General features: G+C 38.6%; 1 long non-coding RNA gene across 3 annotated transcripts in view; it reads left to right on the plus strand.

The window, feature by feature from the left end:
• The first annotated feature begins 559 nt into the window (after window positions 1–559).
• LOC134479718 (uncharacterized) overlaps window positions 560–20,073 on the plus strand; it is a 171,070-nt gene continuing 151,556 nt past the window's right edge. For 2 of the 3 annotated variants that reach the window (XR_010053381.1, XR_010053380.1), the window contains exons 1-2: window positions 620–779; window positions 1,694–1,829. This is a non-coding gene — a long non-coding RNA (uncharacterized LOC134479718). Of the gene's footprint in view, window positions 595–619; window positions 780–1,693; window positions 1,830–20,073 lie in introns of those variants that run through there. The other variant, XR_010053382.1, reaches the window with a different exon arrangement.

The following is a 20,073-nucleotide window of genomic DNA, read 5'->3' on the forward strand; positions in this document are numbered from 1 at the left end:
TGCCATAGAGAAGACGAAATGTGCCCAAGATGAGAAGGACCAAACCAGGGTGCCCTAAAGTAAGACATGCAGGAAAGTTGCCCATTGTGCTGGAAAACTGCATCCGGCATTCATGGCTACTTTAACTTGTCACCACAAATGGCAGCTTATTATATCATGAATGCATTTATAACTTCCAATGAATAAGGTTGTTGTTATAAAAATCTCATTGTTGTTAAATATCGGCCTGCACCTGTCCAGAAAGAGCACATCAACCAACTCGTTTCCACATGGAGAGATATAATGGGAGAACAAGACAAGGGGAAAGGGCGAGAGAAAGAAAAGGGAGAAGAGGAGAGAAGAGAGAGAGAGAGAGAGAGAGAGAGAGAGAGAGAGAGAGACAGAGAGACAGAGAGACAGAGAGAGACAGAGAGAGACAAAAAGAGAGACAGAGAGAGACAGAGAGCGAGAGAGCGAGAGCCCAAAAGCTGTCTGACTTTTATTTGGAATATGATATAACTACTCCCAGGTGGAGTTGGGAATTGAGCCAAAGGTGTTCTGGGAATGTATGGCCATTACCATGGCAACAGTAACCAAACAGTGTTGTGGTTAAAGGTAAAGGCAATTCCTGATACCAACATAACTCCCTTTTTCTTATCATGAAAAGAAGGAAAAAAGGGAGGGGGAAACTGAGGGTGAAAGGGGGATAGGGCTGCTGTGTCTCAGGCTACTTCCTGCTGTCTTGGGGCATCATCATCAATGTCTGGGTACAGCTGACTTTCACCATCAGGGCCCACTTGGTAAATGTTCATTGCATCAGGCTCCTCAGTGGACAGTGGCTGGTAATCTTGTAACAGGAAAGGGTTTTCAAAAGTCCAGGAACTGGAAGAAAACGTGGGATGACAGGATAGTGCCATTTATGAGGGGAGATGTTTGTCCAGTTTTAGAGTTGGCTATTTCCTTGTTGTGCAGGGTCTGTGGACCATCTGAGGATCGGTCAGAAGGAACACGTCCAATAGAAGCATCTGTGTCTGTGAGAGGAGATTGGAATATCTGGAGGTCACTCCTCTGGAGCTGTCCTGGGTGTAGTAAGAGCCTGGACTTGACAAGATGCTGGACACGCATATACATTTATATTATAGGCAGAGAATAAGATTAAGCGCATTTGGGAGAAAGGAAAAATTCTCTTAGATGTACATTTGAAACCCAGATTAATCCCACCCTTTGGAATAGGTAGTAAGTGGGAACTTTAGGCAGCTGTACTTATCTGGGTGGAGTCCATAAGTGGTAGGTCTGAGTGGGTTTCCTGTAGCTTATGAGTTTACAAAAGATATACCAACATGAGCCAACAACATGAGTTAACAACCTATTCTTTAAGATAAGCTTTTTGTGGAGCAGAAGGAACAAGAATTTGTGATTACAGTTGGATGGTATAGTGGGAAGTTTCATTAGTTAGGCAAATTTATAGGAACTGGAGTAGGACAATGGTATAGCAAGAAGAGGAAATATGAAGCATTTAATCAATGAAAACTGAGTTTGGTAAGGAAGTAATGGGTTACATCTTTGAAAGCTTACATCTGAACTAGTTGCTAGAAACTGAGTTCAGGCGTCTGTTTTTTAGTTAAGTTACAGTTATCTTAGCTGTCAATGTAGTGAGAAATCTGGGGAAGAATAAACTATAATCTATCATAAAGAATCTCATTCCATTTACCAGATTGCTGGCAGTATTTGTGAAGATCCCGTAAAATTGGGGAATTCAGAGCGCCGTTATGAGGCCATTTTGAACCACTAACTAATGAATACTGGGTCCAGACATTATTGCGTTGGTGTATCAATTTTGATGTCCTCAGGTGAGATGTTAATTTTAAAGTTTTGAAAATTTCCAAAAGACCTCCTAACAGTGTATGTGTGGGCACGGTCGAAGACCTCGAATTTCCCATTGGGGGAAGTCACCAATTAATTTCCACTGGCGTCCCAGGGAAAATTAATGGCAACAGAAGAATTCTGCCAAGACCAGGTATTTGAGTTGTTACTCAGAATCCTGGAGGCTACGATGGGCACTGACCCGCCAGAAAGCAATCCCACTCAGGCCTGGGGTTTTCTGTCCGCTTCGAGAGCACAGAACGAGAAGTGGGGGTACTAGGAACAGCTTTCGAGGGAAGCTTCACGCAATGATCAAGGTCCTATCATCGCGTATGTTAGCTAAGGAGATTCACAATTCCAGAAAAATTTGGCCAGCTTTTGTCCCGGGAAGCGGGTCCTACCTGCCAACCGGGAAAAAAAAAATAACAATAAGCCTGTGAGTGTGTGGAAAGTATGCCTGCAATCTGGTAGCAGGAGTGTGGAACCGTGGGGTCTAGGCAGCGAGAACTAGAAAAATGTGTCCTGGAAGGCAGCTGCAGTTTATGCAGAAGTCTCCTGCGAGCCAGGTGAAATGATAACTCAGCTGGTCGAAGTCTTGAGTCTCACAGCAGCCAGAAGATGGTGGTGGAGGCTTGTACCAGCCGGCGGTGGGGGTGGGGGGGAGGGGGTTGGTGGTGGGGTTTGGTGGGGTGTTGGTGGAGGGGTGGTTGGTGGGGTGTTGGGAGAAGGGAGGGCTTAGTCACGAGAAATCAGAAGCAGCGTACAGGCCACCACTGTTGTTAAAATCTCATTGTTGTTACATATCCGCCTGTGTCTGTCCAGAAAGAACACACCAAACCACGGTTCCACGTGGAGACATTTAATGGGAGAACGAGACAAGGGGAAGGGGTGACAGAAAGAAGAGAAAAGAAAAAAGAGAAAAGGGGGGCAGAAACTGCCTTTTATTTGGAAACTACTCCCAGGTGGAGCTGGGAATTGAACCAAAGGTCTTTTGGGAATGTTAAGGTCGTCAAATGGTGTTGCTGCTGAAGGTAGAGGCAATTCCTGATACCAACAAAGGTAGTCCAAGGAAACTATTCCCTTCCCTGCCCCAGCTTCTGATTGTTACCATTCCTTTGTGTGTGTGTGTGTGTGTGTGTGTGTGTGTGTGTGTGTGTGTGTGTGTGTGTAGAATATATATATACATATATATATATGGTAAAAGAATATATATATGAATATATATGATAGAAGAATATATATATATATGAATATATATATTTGGGAGAAGACTATGTGTGTGTGTGTGTGTGTGTGTGTGTGTGTGTGTATTCTCATATATTACAGCCTGCTTGCACTTTCCCCTCCCTCCACCTTTACTACAATTTTCCTCTCCCTCAGATCCATTCCTCCCCCATTTGCCTTCAGAAAGGACAGGCCTTCCAGGGATATCATAACATAACAAGTTACAATACGACAAGGGACAAACCTCATACCAAGGATGGATCCCACTACTCCATTGGCACACCTTTTTATCCTACTCTGACTCTTCTGTCGCCCTCATCCACACGCCACAACCACTATGAAGGTATTGATCTTCATGCAGGAAAATCTCATCTTAAAGTGCTTAATGTATCTGCACCCATTTACCCCTTCTGCCTGGTAAAACAATAAATTTATAGGTCAAGGGATTAGATGTGGGTAAATTATGACAATGGTCATCACAGAGCTTCAGAAAGAACCAATAGGATGCAGGCATGTACTTGTCTGGGAACCAAGACCTTTTTCTAATCCACGAGTTTCTGAGTTTCAGCAGCATCATATAAACCTGTTATAAAAACACCTTAGGTATTTAAAAATCTAATGTCTTAAAGTCCAGTATATTTCTCCTTTCTTCCATCTCCTCAGTTCAGTGGTGTGTGTGTGTGTGTGTGTGTGTGTGTGTGTGTGTGTGTGTGTGTGTATTTAGAACACGAGAAATATGTATGTCTATGGGTTTCTACACATTTCAAGGAATTATATAAATTTAACAAACACATTCATGTACATACTAAATTCTTAGAACTACGTGGAACATTTTTCCATAGTTACGAGTCAAAAAACAGACCTGATTGTGAAATTTGACCACCAAAGTAACATGTTCTTGGATAACTTTCTATTGCTTTGAACATTTTAAAGGAGCTAAATATTTTGTTGTGAAAATTGATGATGATGATGATGATAAATAATTTGAAATTGGTGGTATGAATAAGAAACTGCCCACCCACGGTCTCAGACATTTGAGTATTGGGTCTCCAGTGTGGAGAGGTTGAGGAGGTAAGACCTTCCTGGGGAAGTACCTCACAGCAGGTGGGGTGGGCTTGGAGAGTTTACAGCCTCTCTGGCATTTGGTTGTTGTCAGCATCTTGCTCTTGATTCAAGATCTGGGCCCTCAGCCTTCTCTTATAGTGGCCGTGCTTGTTTGCTGCCATTCCTTTGCTGCAGCATCATGGACGTTTATCCCTTTGGAATCCAAAGCCCCACTAAACCCTCTCTTCCTTGAACTGCCATCATTCATGGTGTTCTACCAGAACAAAGGAAAAATAACTGATATATAGGAAATCCATTGTATATTATAGAGAGAATTCTATATGAGCATTTTCAAAAACAGTCCAGATTATCGAAGACATGAATACTAAAGCTGAGATACTGTGATATGTAAAAACAAATAAAATGCAGAATAGTCTAATGGAGTGAGGCAGGCTACTGCATGCCTACAAACTGCATTTCAGTGCTCAGACAGAACCTCAAGTTTGGGGACAGTTGAGACTACAGAGGAAGATCTGTTGTTTTAATTTTTTATTCTCTATTTTTTTTTACAGCCCAAACTTTCCCCTCCTCCCAGTCCACCCTCTGACTGTTCCACATTCCAAACCTCCTACCTCCCCACCCCTATCTCCAAGAGGATGTCCCCAGTCCCCAGACTCGCTCCCACCAGACCTCTCCATTCCCTGGACCTCAACTCTCTTGAGGGTTAGGTGCAACTTCTATCCCTGAGTCCAGACACAGAAGTCTTCTGCTGTATATGTGTCAGGGGAGGGATGGGGTGGGGCTTATATCAGCTGGTGTATGCTGCCTGGTTGGTGGCTCGGTGTCTGAGCAAACTCAGGGGTTCAGATTAGTTGAGACTGCTGGTTTGCCTATAGGGTCGCCCTCCTCCTCAGCTTCTTCTAGCTTTTCCCTAATTCAACCACAGGGGTCACCTGTCTTTAAACGAGAAAACATGGAAAGGGATTGTAGCTTTGTTTCATCATGACTATTTTATCAATATTCTTGCAACTCACTTCTCTAAGGAGCCATTTCCAACATGGAATTTTCAAATGTATTTTCCTGAGTCCGGGCTGACAACCTTATTCCTTTTATTTATTAACATGACTTATGGATGTTGAAGAACAGAAGCTAATATCATTAATATTACTAGAAATCCAAAGCTGTTTCCAAACCTTTTTCCTTGCTCCAAATCGTAGTCACTACAAAGATGTGAGGACACGAGATATTCAGAATTTGGAGAGACTTAGTCATTTTCTTGGAAGTACTAAAGCGGTCCTCTGGCTATCATCATTGACTCATAAGAGGATGAGAATGAGGACTGAACAAGCAAAGACAGGTTCTTAGGAAAGCTGTGAATTTACACACACTCACCCTGGCCAACATCAGGGCATAGATGTGAGTGTGAAGTATTCAAATAACAGGCAGAAGAGTGGAAAAGCAACTGGAATGAAGTCCCAGAGACTTGCTTTTAATCTGCAGCTGAAAGGTCATGCACAAATCATTTATTCCATTTCCCTAATGTTTTGACTAATTCACTTAAAAAGACATTTATCAGGGCACTCCCAAGAGCCTGGAGCTTTTCTCTACAGGTGTGTGGGATAAGCTAAGGGAGAGACGGTGAGGATGAACAGAGGCAAAAGCACTGGCTCCTTTCAAGTCCTTGTTTGTAGAGTATGTTTGAGATATGTGGGAATTACTTTTCTTCCCAAACTATATTCCTTCATGCCAAGGATTGTGACATGCTTTGGAAAATGACTTTAGCAGAAATGTGTAATACAGACAGAAAGGAGTAAGCTCTAGTTGAGCATTTTCCTTTGGTTTTTATACTTTAAAAACTCCTGAAGATATAGACCTATTAAATATTCATCTGTAGACATGTAAAATATTTAAAATTTATTATTAATTCTTCAATAAATCTAATTAATTATATTTAGTGAGGAGAAGACTAATGTGGCATCAACAAAGATATAATCTATAAATTAATGTGATTATTCTTAAGAATTACTGTGGCTTTAAATTTTATGTCATTGCCCTTGGCTCATGGAGTCTAGTATTTTTTCCATACAGACACTACAAGTATTTGAAAGCTTTCTATTTAAAAAATAAACTGTAACTGGTAAACCAAGAACCTTTTCCTCCTATTTTTCTGAAACATTTTTTGTTCAAATGGAAGATACATTGGCCTTTCTGAGATATTTTCAGGGAGTAATTGTATTACATGCAATTTCTATTTTCAAAGCTTATCTTAAAATAGAATTGCAAATGTTTCTTGTCACTGGTCATATATATATATATATATATATATATATATATATATATATATATTACTGGAACAACTGGCTTCAGAATTATGCCAGTAATAATAATAGCAAAGGATAGATTGATTGATAAATCTTTAATTTGCAACTATCATAGTAATGACTGGACCAGGAAAGCATCATGGATTCTAACTGCACTGGCACGCTAACATGGTTTCAGGTTGCTTCCCTGCTTATTAGTAATGATGGGAAAAAGCACTAATAACAAAGTAGAGAAACTTTTCAATATTGTCATCAAATGATAAAAGTGAACATCATCAATACGGGAAGGCCAATTGTGAGGGACATAAAAATCTATAAAAGATACATCATAGGTAAAGGCTGCAATATCATCCATGTGGTTTCTGATGGATAAACTATAACTTGAATCTAAACATCAGACAAACTCAAAATCAGAGATGTTCTACCAAAAGGAAAAAAAAGACCTAGATGGGGCAGCACTCTATGAAGCAAATGGAAGTGACAGAGCTAATGGGAGAACCCTAGTATAGGAAGAATCTTGAAATCCTGATTACTGAAAACTGAGAGGATTGACTTATAGGAGGTTGCTAGTTACGAAGTAGACAAATGGTGGTTTACATAGTACTGTTTCATTGATACTAATTTCACTCATTCTCAACAGTGCTGGAATTCCATAAAATAACTTTTTGTCCATTGAGAAACACAGGCTAAACTTGGTAACATTAAATACTCACAGTCAATGTTCCCTTACTGGGTGCAAAAAAATTACACATCAGACAGACAGACAGACAGACAGACAGACAGACAGACAGAAATGAATAGATAGCAGAGGGCATGTACATTGATGATCAACAGATAGACACAATAAATACATTTATAGAACAGATGAGGTAATGCTGTAGAACACCAGCATCACGCAAGTCTGAGGAAGGCCCGTAGGTGTCTTTTCACTAATGTTATTTTTGCATTTTTCTGAATGTTACAGAAAAGTTCAAGTAAAAATTTCAAATAGTAAAAAATGTATGTGAAATAGTGTAAAGCGGGAGTAACCAATGATGCCTCTAGGCCATTCCATCAAAGGAAATACTGTGCACAGCTGCCTCTTCCTATCCTCTGCCTTTACACTTTTAGTGGCTTAGATTATTTTATTTGTTAATTGCTAATTAGCTCCCTAGGAAACAATTCCTGAGCCCTAAAGTCATAATTAAAATATTTATAATGTTGATTGTTATCCCAGCACACATCAGAGCACAAGGTGCAATGTAGACACCAAATCAATGTGTTGGCAACATGACAAGAAAAGTGTTGAGCTTTATATGTCTGTCTTAAAATTCAGGAAGTGTTTATCTTTTGTCTCCCGATGTTGATAATGGAACATAAAGAACTTTTCATTGTGAGGTTGAGTGAAGGAGAAAAAAAATATATTTAATTGAGTAAATATGTACTAGTTCTTTGTAATGTACTGTTAGAGTATTACTATTAAACAATGTGATGTCTACATGCAAAGATTTACAATTGGGTCAAAAGTAAAGTATGCTCTCTTATTATGATGATATTAAATACTGAGATGTTGATCCAAAGACTTCACAAGATCAATTCATCATTGGGAAGATTTATTCATCATGAATAAGTAGAGTGGATAACACTTATTAAAATATTCTTATTTATGTGTGGATTTTGGAGGACAGTCACCATGCATCACTGATGCAGCTATGAGCCTGGAAATCCTCACTCTAGAATTAACAGTGGAACTTATAACAGTTTTTAAATGTTTAAGTGGAAGAGCATGTCTGAAACTTTAGAAGGTGAAATAAGCCATTTTAAAAGGCCAGCATTAACCCAGTACATTAATAATGACCTCACTAGTCTACAGTCAATGTTCTTAGCATATGGTCCTTTGGTTGTTCATCTCCTCTGTTCTTCAAATTTTACAAATATATCAAGGAATAAATGAAAAACATTTTGCAGTGCTTTCATTTAGAGAAGCAATAAAATGTATGACAAACTAGAACAGACACAAAGCTCCCAAGAAGCCACCAAAACGATTAGGAGTTACTAAGTAAGTAAAAAGTAGGTAGCCTTTCAGATAGTGAATTTATACAGATTAAAAATAATATAAATAACACAAATTTATAACATAAGAAGTAAAAATTATTTTCCATGTTCAGATTGAAAAAAACAAACAAACTGAACAAGGTCAAAAAACAAATAACTAATGTTGGTGATTCTACCAAATGCCTTTCTTGGCACGGAATGCAAAAAAGTTAAAGGGTAGCAAATAATCAAGATAATATTGAAAATTAATGTGGCTAGAGAACTTACTCAATTATCTTAAACCTTTTCATGAAACTACAGTAATGAAGACAATGTGATATTGGTATAATTATTAGAGGGTAGCTCACAGAATTACCCATTATACTTATTATGATGATTTAATTTGCTATGGAGATGCTTTTTCATTTTAATAGTAAAAAACTAAGTGTTTTGTAACACAAATGATAACAGATCTTTATTATATTATGCAAAATCTAAATCAAAATGTGTCATAGTACCAGTGAAGTGAGAAGACACTGGAAAGGTAGGGTTGGACAGGGGTTGGGAGATGAAACTCCAGAATCTTAACAAGTGACAGTCATTACTTCAGTGACCTGGACTGTGCTGCATATATGGTGTTGCTAGAACCAAGGACCCTAGTCAGCTGCTTCTGGCAGATGGCAAGCCACAGATCTAGAAAGTTATACATGAGAATGAGGAAGCGAGGTAAAGAGGTGGGTGCTGCAAAAAGAAGCTGACTGCAAGTGATGTCAGCTTTACCTCAGTGTCTCAGAGAAGTATTTAGCATCCTCTGTATGGTGCTATATGCTGCTGCCCATAATGAACACTGGTAGCTAAAAATCTGCATCATAAAAAGTTGACACCAGGACTGACTGACACCAATAAGACTGCTTTCATGATAAAGACCAAGTTAAATCTAGATGTGTTCCAATGAGAGCCATTAGAAAAGATAGTGAATACCCCTTCTATAGCAGTGCCAATAAGAATCACAGGTACACAGATTTCACAGGAGGTCTGGAAGATATGTAGGCAATAGCACTGACTCCTGGAGCAAATAATTTCTCAGGTCAAGTAAGGCTGTATTGATGGGAACTCATGTAAACATCACTTGTAGACAACAAGTACCTAGACATCTTTCTGAAGACCTTTCATGGAGCTGAACCTGTAATTGGTATTTCCCATTGACTGCATATTGAACAAAAACATGAAAAAGCTACACGTTTGCCATATCTGGTACAAGAAGAGACTATGTTTAAAATCGTGGAACTGTGCTATGGGCAAAGCAAAGAAATGAAAGGCGAAGAGACTCACCAACATTCCCAGGAATTCCCTCTCCTAACTATCCTTCCTTTCCACATTTGTTTTGTGCACATTTCACACTGATTCCACTTGAAAGCAGATATGGAACAGGTATACCAGATCTATTTCAGCCATTTCTATTCCTACATCCATACATTTTATACAGTCTATTTAGAGTAGCTCCTCTGGCTTACCAGTTTTGACTTCCGTAGTAGCTTTTTCTGTTTGGGATAGTTCAGAAGGTTACTAATGTTGATGTCTTTCTAATGCTTTGTACCAAAGACCTCTTTGAGTAAGAAATCAGAAGCAACCATGCTAGATCATAAATAAGCATGTAAGTGTGCCATTCACTGTGTCTGACTTCTGAGTCCAACATCAGTCCAGTTGCTTAGTTGCAATATTGATGTGACAATTCAGTGACAATACGCACTTATAGTATAAAGGAGGTAATCATTGTAATACGGGAATAACATTAAATATAGAAAATGAAAAATACTGAAATAGCGGTTTCTAGTTGATGCATGAACCTCGCTGATCCTGGCCCACATCTCCCTGCTCCCAAACCCCTTGAGAGAGAGAGCGCATCGCCCAGACATGTTGGCAATCCTGAGACTGCAGGGCAGGAAAGACCGCCACTTCTAACCACCTTTGCCCACATCCCTAGCCCAAGAGGAAACTGTATAGGGCCTCTAGGAACAGAAAGATAGGGGTAGTCAAGCGGCAGGAGCCCTGCAGTCCAGACTGCACCCGGATCTGAAGGGACCCAGTCAAACAGCTCCCTGCACCCAAATTCCGTGGGAGGGAGAGCTAGACATTCAGAGGGGCAGACACCCCTGGGAAACCAGAGGAGACTACTCTCTGCCCATATTTCTGACTCTAGAAGAAAACACCTAGTGCCATCAGGGTCCCCTGCATGCAGGGAACCAGAAGTAGGGCCAGGCCCTTCTGGTTGCTGCCCTCACAGAGAGCTGAAACCCAGCCCCAAGGAGCGACTTCAAGACCAAGACCAGAGGTAAGATCAACTTTTCTGCTCCAAGTGACCTGCCTGGTGGACTCAGGACACATCCCCACAGGAACACCAGAAAGCCAATAGACAGGAATGACTACACGCCTGAAAGCAGAACACTCTGTTCCCATAAATGGCTGAAAGAAAACAGGAAAACAGGTCTACAGCACTCCTGACACACAGGCCTATAGGACAGTCAAGCCACTGTCAGAAATAGCAAAACAAGGTAACATAAGAAACAACCTGATGGTGACAGGCAAGCACAGGAACCCAAGCAACAGAAACCAAGACTACATGGTATCATCAGAGTCCAATTCTCTCACCAAAGCAAACATTGAATATCCAAACACACCAGAAAGCAAGATCTAGATTTAAAATCACATTTGATCATGGTGCTGGAGGACTTTAAGAAAGACATAAAGAACTCTCTTAGAGAAATGCAGGAAATACAAGTAAACAAGAAGAAGCCCTTAGAGAAGAAACACAAAAATTTCCTGAAAGAATTACAGGAAAAGACAATCAAACATGTGAAGGAATAGAACAATAAAGAAAGCACAAAGGGAGACAACCCTGGATATAGAAAACCAAAGGAAGAGAAAAGGAGCTGTAGATACAAGCATCATCAACATAATACAAGAGATAGAAGAGAGAATATGAGGAAGAGAAAAGACCATAGAAATCATCAACACAACTGTCAAAGACAATGTAAAACAGAAAAAGCTACTGGCCCAAAAGATACAGGAAACTCAAGACACAATGAGAAGATCAAACCTAAGGATGATAGGTATAGAAGAGAGTGAAGATTCCCAACTCTAAGGACCAGTAAATATCGTCAACAAAATCATAGAAGAAAACTTCCCTAACCTAAAGAAAGAGATGCCCATAAACATACAAGAAGCCTACAGAACTCCAAATAGATTGGACCAGAAAAGAAACTCCTCCTGTCACATAATAGTCAAAATCCCAAATGCACAAAACAAAGAAAGAATACTAAAAGCAGTAAGGGAAAAAGATCAAGTAACATATAAAGGCAGACCTATCAGAATTACACCAGACTTCTCACTAGAGACTATGAAAGCCAGAAGATCCTGGACAGATGTCATAGAGACCCCAAGAGAAGACCTTAGGACCCAGCTATACCTCTCTTAGGCATATACCCAAAAGATGCTCCAGCATATAACAAAGACACATGCTCCACTATGTTCATAGCAGCTTTATTTATAATAGCCAGAAGCTGGAAAGAACCCAGATGCCCTTCAACAGAGGAATGGATACAGAAAATGTGGTACATCTACACAATGGAATACTACTCATCTATCAAAAGCAATGGCTTCATAAAATAAATAGGGAAATGGACGGAACAGGAAAATATCATCCTGAGTGAGGTAAGCCAATCACAGAAAAACACACATGGTATGCACTCATTGATAAGTGGATATTACCCCAAATGCTCAAATTACCCTAGATGCACAGAACACATGAAACTCAAGAAGGATGACCAAAATGCAGATGCTTTAGTCTTTCTTTAAAAGGGGAACAAGAATACCCTTAGGAGGGGATATGGAGGCAAAGTTTAGAAAGGAGGCTGAAGGAATGGCCATTCAGAGCCTACCCCACTTGTGTCACATACATATACAGACACCAAACTAGATAAGATGGATGAAGCAAAGAAGTGCAGGCTGCCAGGAATCGGATGTAGATCTCTCCTGAGAGACACAGCCAGAATATGGCAGATACATAAGCAAATGCCAGCAGCAAACCGCTGAACTGAGAATGAGACCCAGGTTGAAGGAATCAGAGAAAGGACTGAAAGAGCTGAAGTGGCTTGAGACCCCATATGAATAACAATTTCAACCAACCAGAGTTTCCAGGGACTAAGCCACTACCCAAAGACTATACATGGACTGACCCTGGGCTCCAACTGCATAGGTAGCAATAAATAGTCTAGTAAGAGCACCAATAGAAGGGGTGCCCTTGGTCCTGCCAACGCTGGTCCCCCAGTGAACGGGATTGTTGGGGGGAGGGTGGTAATGGGGGGAGGATGGGGAGGGGAACACCCAAATAGAAGGTGAGGGGGAAGGGTTAGATGTTGGCCTGGAAACCGGGTAAAGGAATAACATTTGAAATGTAAATAAGAAATGCCCAATTTAATAAAGATGGAAAAAATTCTGAAATATAATACTTTTAAAACAAAACTTTTTCAAATGAAAAATATAAAAATATGATTAATTTTAGGCCAGGCAAAGTGTCTGGGTTCATAATTGTGGCAAAATATGTTAGAATTGAAAACACACCTGTTAAATTAAAGTTTGTTGATTAAAGAATCTGTTCTTCCAAGAACACTGTTAAATTTTTGAAAAGACAAGCTATTAAATTGGAGAACATTTTTGAAAACTATGTGTTGATACAATTTTACTTAAGACTCATAAAGAAGTCATACCACTAAGTAACTAAAAACTAAGCCAAGGTTTAATATGAGCAGATAAATGACAGGGCTCTTTCATTTAGAAAGATGTATATATCGTTTGCCAATACACTCATTCTGCTGCTCAACATCCCCAGCTGTATAAAAAATGCACATTAAATCCAGGATGGTATATAACAGTCACTATAACTAAATGATACTATATGATGCCGAGCACTGACAACCGTCGAAAGAAACTGCACCCACGATTCACATGTAGGAATCCTAAATAGAATGTCTTCTCTGTGAAATATTCGGGCACCTTTAAAACTATGAATAATCACCACATGCATAGACTATGAGATCCCTTCCTAAGAATCTACCCAGGGGAAAGAAAAGCAACAGACTTAAGAAGATTTAAATATGAAAGATCATAAAATGTTATTCACTGAAGCAAGAGCTGTAACTAATCTAAATGTATGTTACCTGGCTAATAGATAAATGAACTTGGTAGATCTAGAATAAGACGGAATTAATAAGATCTAATAAACACTGACGTGTGCAACGCAGATGAACCTTAGAAACACCAGCTGAACTAAAGTAAAGGCATTGGGTACAAAACTCTATGATCTGTCTGACTTCATTCAAATGAGCTATCTGGAAAGAGCCAGTTTATAGAGACAGAATTCACTGCTTTAGGATAGAGCTTGGGCCTGGATTGACTAGAAACAGGCTTCTGGAGAGTGATGCAAATACTCGAAAACTTATTTTTGCCTACAGTTGCATGGGTTTATAAATTTTCAAAAGGTAAGTTGCAATTTAAAGTAATTTAATTTTGCACTCTCTCACCAGTTTCTAGAAGAGAAAGAAAAAGCCAATATTGATGTACACCGACAATTAAAAATAATCTTAAATTTTTATTTGTGAAGAAGAGCGTGACCACCAGTTTGGATGCGTCACTCAAACCCTCACTCAGACCCTCTCTCTTGTGGCTCTTGTCAGTTGGAATATATCACAGAAAAGCATTGTTGGGGCCCTTATTACAAGCTAGTGTTAGTAAAATAGCAAAGTATTGTTACAAAGAAATGTATTCCTGTTCTTTAAACTTTGAAACACCCTTTGAAGTGGTGGGTCTTTGAGAATGTTCTCCCAAATGAGACTCACACACGGCACAGACTCCCTGCTACAGTTTGAGCCATGAATGAAGAAATAACATAAAGAAAATGGAAGTAATATGTTTTGTTGTTGCTTTTAATTAAAGGTATAAGAACACTTAGTTCCTATGTTTGGTAAAAGCTCAAACCCAGTAAATATCTAGAATTATTCATATTTTAAAGTGTAAATAGAATGGTGTGTAGGAAGATTCTAGGCAGAAGACTTCAGCAATCTATGTATAAAACACCCCTTCAACTCTCGAGCAGTGAGGACATTGCTAGTTCATTTGTTCATTGAAACTGGTGAGGACAGTGCCAAGAGTAAGTGTCACCTCCACAGTGAGTATGGACTCCAAAGGCCGGCAGTTCCCCAAGCCTCACTGCATCTCTAATCCATCACTTTGGGAATCATAGAGGGTGCTGGCACATACAACTCTGTCTGATATAATCAAATGTAAGCTTGATTATAGAAAAACATGTTGATTTTCACTCATAGTGAATTTGTTGATGAGACTGAGCATCCAGCATGTAATTCTTAAGGTAGTAAGTATGTCAGCTAGATTACCATCACTTCAGAAAACCACCTGACATCACCAGATCACAAGGAGGGAAGCTTGATCTTTGTTTGCCATTCCAGAATTTCAATATGTGGTCACTTAGTCCTGTGGCTTTTGAGCCTGTGATGAAAAGGAACGTGGTGACAAGGATCTGTGGTGGGAGAGAGTACGGGAGCAGAAGGAGATGATGTAACCAGAGTTGCAAGTCTCTCTTAAGAATATACCCCAGTGAGTTTCCCTCACAACTGGACCTACATTTCAAAGATTCCATCATTCCCAACAACCCAACATAATGGAGACTGAGTGCTCAGCGTGGAGGCCTTTGGAAAGACAGCCATTTTTTTTCTCTTACTCATCCTTGGTCTGCTCTTCTTTCCCCCCTTTTTCTGTATTTCTTTTTAAAACTTTTATATTATTGTCTTCTCAATTAGCACACATGCACACACACACACACACACACACACACACACACTCTTTGAGAATTGCATGCTTGTGTAAATGTACTTTGATCATCCATCTTCAACTCCCCACAACTCTCTTAGGTGCCATTCATTATATTACCCTCCCTATGTCATACTTTCTTTTGTTTTAATTCATTATATCCAATTATCACTTCCTGTTTGATCCTATAATAGACTCAAACTCATAGTAGGTATTATTGTCTGCACAGGGTCTGCACACAATCAAGTCAGTCAGAATCCCAGCATAGATGGGGAGAAACTCAGACAAGCCAACCCCTAGCTGAGAAATTATTGTCAACTGATGGTTGTAGGGCGAGAAAGCACCAATTTTCTTCAGGGACATGGCCTCATCTAGGTTGAGTTTGCCTATGCTTTTTAGACTTCTCTCATCTAAACTCTACCCCTCTAAATTTTTATTTCACAGATATAATGCATATATGCTGGGTTTGTTATCTCTGTTCTATATATGAACAGAGTAAATTTTGTTTGTTCATTGTGTTTCCCCTTTGAACTCAATTTTTCTCCTTCATAAGGTGTATTACCTATGTTGAGAACATATATTATAAAACTTCTTAATGGGCAACAGAAAAGAAAAAGATATATACTTTATCAGCTGAATCTTGCCATATGTTTATATATCTTCATGTGTAGCACCACATTTGGCCTCTTACAAATGCACGAAGTACTATCATTGGCCTCACCTGCACAGGTAATTAAATGAAAGTTCTAGTAATAAGTAGTTGATTTTGAACTGAGACCCACATATTTTATCTCAAATTCAGTGCTCTTTTTATTCACACTTTGCATTAGAAGCAATTCTCCTCTGAAATAAAATGGCAGGAATTCTTACTTTAAAATCATGAAATTATAGAAAGGCATAGCAAAACAAAGTATTCTGTAGAGAATTATACTACATGGTAAAGAAACTGACCAAATGAATATGTTTACTCATATCTAATTATTAGTATTTCAATGAGCTTGCATAAGTCCAAATACATACATACATACATACATACACAGAACACACACACATATGTGTGTGCGTGTATATATGTATATGCGTAGATGTTTATGTATTTGTATTTGACTGAAATTTTAAATTATCTTAGCTAAAAATCATGGGAATCTATTCATATAAAAAGATGTGCACAATATTGCACAGTTCCTTGCTAAATACAAAGATAAATTAATTTGCTAAGTTAGCATAGAGCCTTTTTGTTTTGTATGGTGGTATAAATGATAAGAGCCCTCATAATCTCATATATTTGATTACTTGGTTCCCAGTTGGTGGAACTGTTTTGGAGGGCTAGGAGGTGTGGTCTTGTTGGAACAGGTGTGTCCCTTGATTAAGGTTTTAAGGTTTCAAAAGCCTGTATTACTCCCTGTGAGCTCTTCCTGTCATGTGCTTGAGCAGCAAGCCCTCAGCTACTGCTCCAGCACCATGTCTGCCTGCTGCCATACTCCTACCGTGATCATCACAGACTTTAACCTTCTGACACTGTAAGCCCCCAAACAAAGTCTTGTGTAAGTTGCCTTGGTTATAGTGTCTAATCACACTAGTAGAAAAGTAGCTAAGAAACCTCGCCAAATCAGAAAAGCTTAAATTATGATGAGTTTTTCAAATTTACATAGCAGGGTAGAGACATCAAACGTTAGTGAACAAGGTATAATAGTATACATTTAAATATAATAAACATATATTATTATATAATATGTTATATTATTGATAATTACATAACATCTCTCCAAACAGTAAGATTAAAACTGCAACAAGAAAAATAAAAACTAAGAAATACAAAGTAAGTAAGGAATACAAAGACAAGTTATTGATAATTACCTAAAAATGTCTTGAAACAGTAAGATTAAAATATGCAATGAGAAAAATTAAAACTAAGAATTATGAAGACAAAATAATAAATATGAATGAAGCTCTCTCCATTGGAGGGTTGATAGTGAGCTCTGCTAAGTCAAATGTAGCACACTACTGACTAAAGAAGAAGATTGTAACTGTTTCAGACTTTGTAAGCTATATGCACTCTTTGTCACTGTTTCTCTTTCTCACTCTGGCTCCCTTTGTAGCATTTTTTTTAAATTGAAAAACATCTTGGCTCAAGACAAGGACCAGATCTTATTTTTATAGCCCCACCTAGTTAGTGGTTTACTAAATATAGACAGATGGGCTGAGAGATGGGCTTAATTTTCTACTTAGCTGAGTTATGAAACTGTCAAATTCAAGGGCGGCTTAGGAAAAGATGAAAATAATGAACACACTTTCCAAAATTGTCTTCCAAATATCCACAATTATGTGAGTTGGTTCCTCAGCTCTACATTTTTCTCCTAGAAGTCATTCATCAAATATGGGTCTCCATTTACTCTACACACAGTTTCAATAATCTTCAAATAATGACTAATAAAGTCACCAAATCCCAGCTGTCTCTGGTGACAGAATGAAACAGAAGGATAACTGTGGCTTTGGTTTTGCCAGATATCATCATATCTTCATATATTTCCTTCATCTCCCACTATGAAACACTTCTAAATGAGCATTCAGCTACTTGATGTGAAGACAGCTGATTGGGAATTGGTTGGGGAACATATCCAAGCCTGAAAATCTCCATCTGTTAGAGGAGATGAAGAGAAAGCACTGGGAATTGATGCTGCAGTTTTCACTCTTGGGTGATTAAAGGGTAGTGAGATAGTACAACAAAAAGGCAGCCTTCTTTTTGTAAAGAGAGAGTGTCAGATCCATAGTCTTTGAGTAGAGCTGTCTAACAGTACAATCTGTAGACATATCTGAAGTAGATCATACATGAAAGGCACGGACATCCAGAATTAAGTGCTGTACACTACAATCCTAACTTTTTCTGTGTGCTTATGAGACTACACAAGTATTATCTGGGCACTTAGTTAACCTATCAGCACTCAAGCAGGCTCAGTCAGAACATATATAGAGGTCTGTCAAGGTGAAATTTATAGATCACTCATGCTATAGGACTTGATAGAGTTCTAGATGGCACCCATCCACCCATATGATACTATTGTGAGAATATTGTAATTTTGAGGCAAAATTAGCATCATTTTATGCCTTAATTATGCACAATTATGATGGCTGAAATGAGGTAATAACTACCTGCCACAAGGCTGTCACCATCTGAAACCAGAATAAAATCTTGAGGGACAATTTGTATGTTTTTCCAGTATTGACAAATGAGCAATCAAGAAGACCCTCTTCTTCTGCCTGCACTTTCTAGAATTTCTAGCATTTTAAATAATGAAGACTAACAACAACTAACAAGAAACAGTTGGAGAAAAATAACAGTAGACAAAGGGTACCAATGCTTCAGTGCCCATCTTAACTGACCTAGAATATGAATTTCTGAGATAAATACACTAAGGAAATTTTCTCTTTCAGAAATGTTGTTAGACTTATAAAATGAGAGTTTCACTTATCTGTTCATGTTTTTATCGGCTCTTAAAGATTTCTGTTGTCTTAAAGGATTTTTATCAAGAACATGGAAATATATAAACATATTCTCTGTAATAAAAATGTTTCAGATACAATAAAAAATCAGACACAATGAAAAAATCTAGAAGCAATTAAGAAATAAAAAAAGAGAGAAGAAAATAATGATCTGCTTAAAAAGGACAGTGAAAATCTTCCCAATGTTTAAATTGTCTCTCTCTTATGAAAAAATTCTAGTATATTGTTAAAGAACCAACTCTTTGCTTTCTATAAAAAACAAGTGAACTGAACTTTCCTCAAGTAAAAACTTGTATAAACAGTAAGTTATTAAGTACTGAGAAACAGTAAAACTGGGATAATGAGGAAAGATTAACATGTAAAGTTGAGACAACTAATAACAAATTTTGGACTGTATTTGCAAGAAACAGTTTAGATCTGTGGCTGAGAAGAAGTTAAGTGTCTTTCAACAGTCTGATAGCGATGGCTCCAGGTAGCTATAAAACAGAATATAGCTGAGAGTTCATCTGGAAGCTCATTGTGTTAGTCAGTGTTCTCGTGCTAGGAATAGACACCATGACCACAGTAACTCTTTTAAAAAGAAGCATTTAATAGGGGCTCCTTACAGTTGCAGAGGTTTGGGGCATCATCATCATGGCAGGAAGCACAGCAGCCCACAGGCAGCTATGGTGCTAGAGAAGTAGCTGAAAGTTTAACATCCAGATCTGCAGGCAGCAAGAAGAGAGAGACTCTGGGACTGGCTCAGACGTTTTAAACTCCAAAGCCCACCTCCAGTGATACACTTTCTCCAACAAGGCCGCATGATTTAATCTCTCCCAAGTAGTGCCACTCCTTGATGACCAGGCATTCAAATCCATGAATCTATGAGGGCTGTTCTTATTGAAATCACCACAGTCATAGGGCATTCTTAGAATCACGGATCAGGATTATAATGAACAAAACTATATGTAACAATGAAGGTCTCTGGTCTAGAAAATTTGAGGCTTTATAGAGCAATAACTCCCAATATCCAATTTCCAATGACTAAAAGACTGCTACATAGGGTCCAACTTCTCTGCAAGTATTTTCAGTGCTGGAGGGTTCAGTACTATACAAATCACTTTTCTTAAATAATCTTTGAGGTAAGATCTATTTTTATTATTCATATAAAAATCTGACATTAGTACCTGCTATTAACTATAATGAATTCTGCCTTCAAACATTTGAGAAAATATAGAACAATCTTGATTTGGTGTTTTTCCTTATA

Source organism: Rattus norvegicus, chromosome 7 (assembly GCF_036323735.1).
Source record: "Rattus norvegicus strain BN/NHsdMcwi chromosome 7, GRCr8, whole genome shotgun sequence".
Taxonomy (NCBI): Eukaryota; Metazoa; Chordata; class Mammalia; order Rodentia; family Muridae; genus Rattus; species Rattus norvegicus.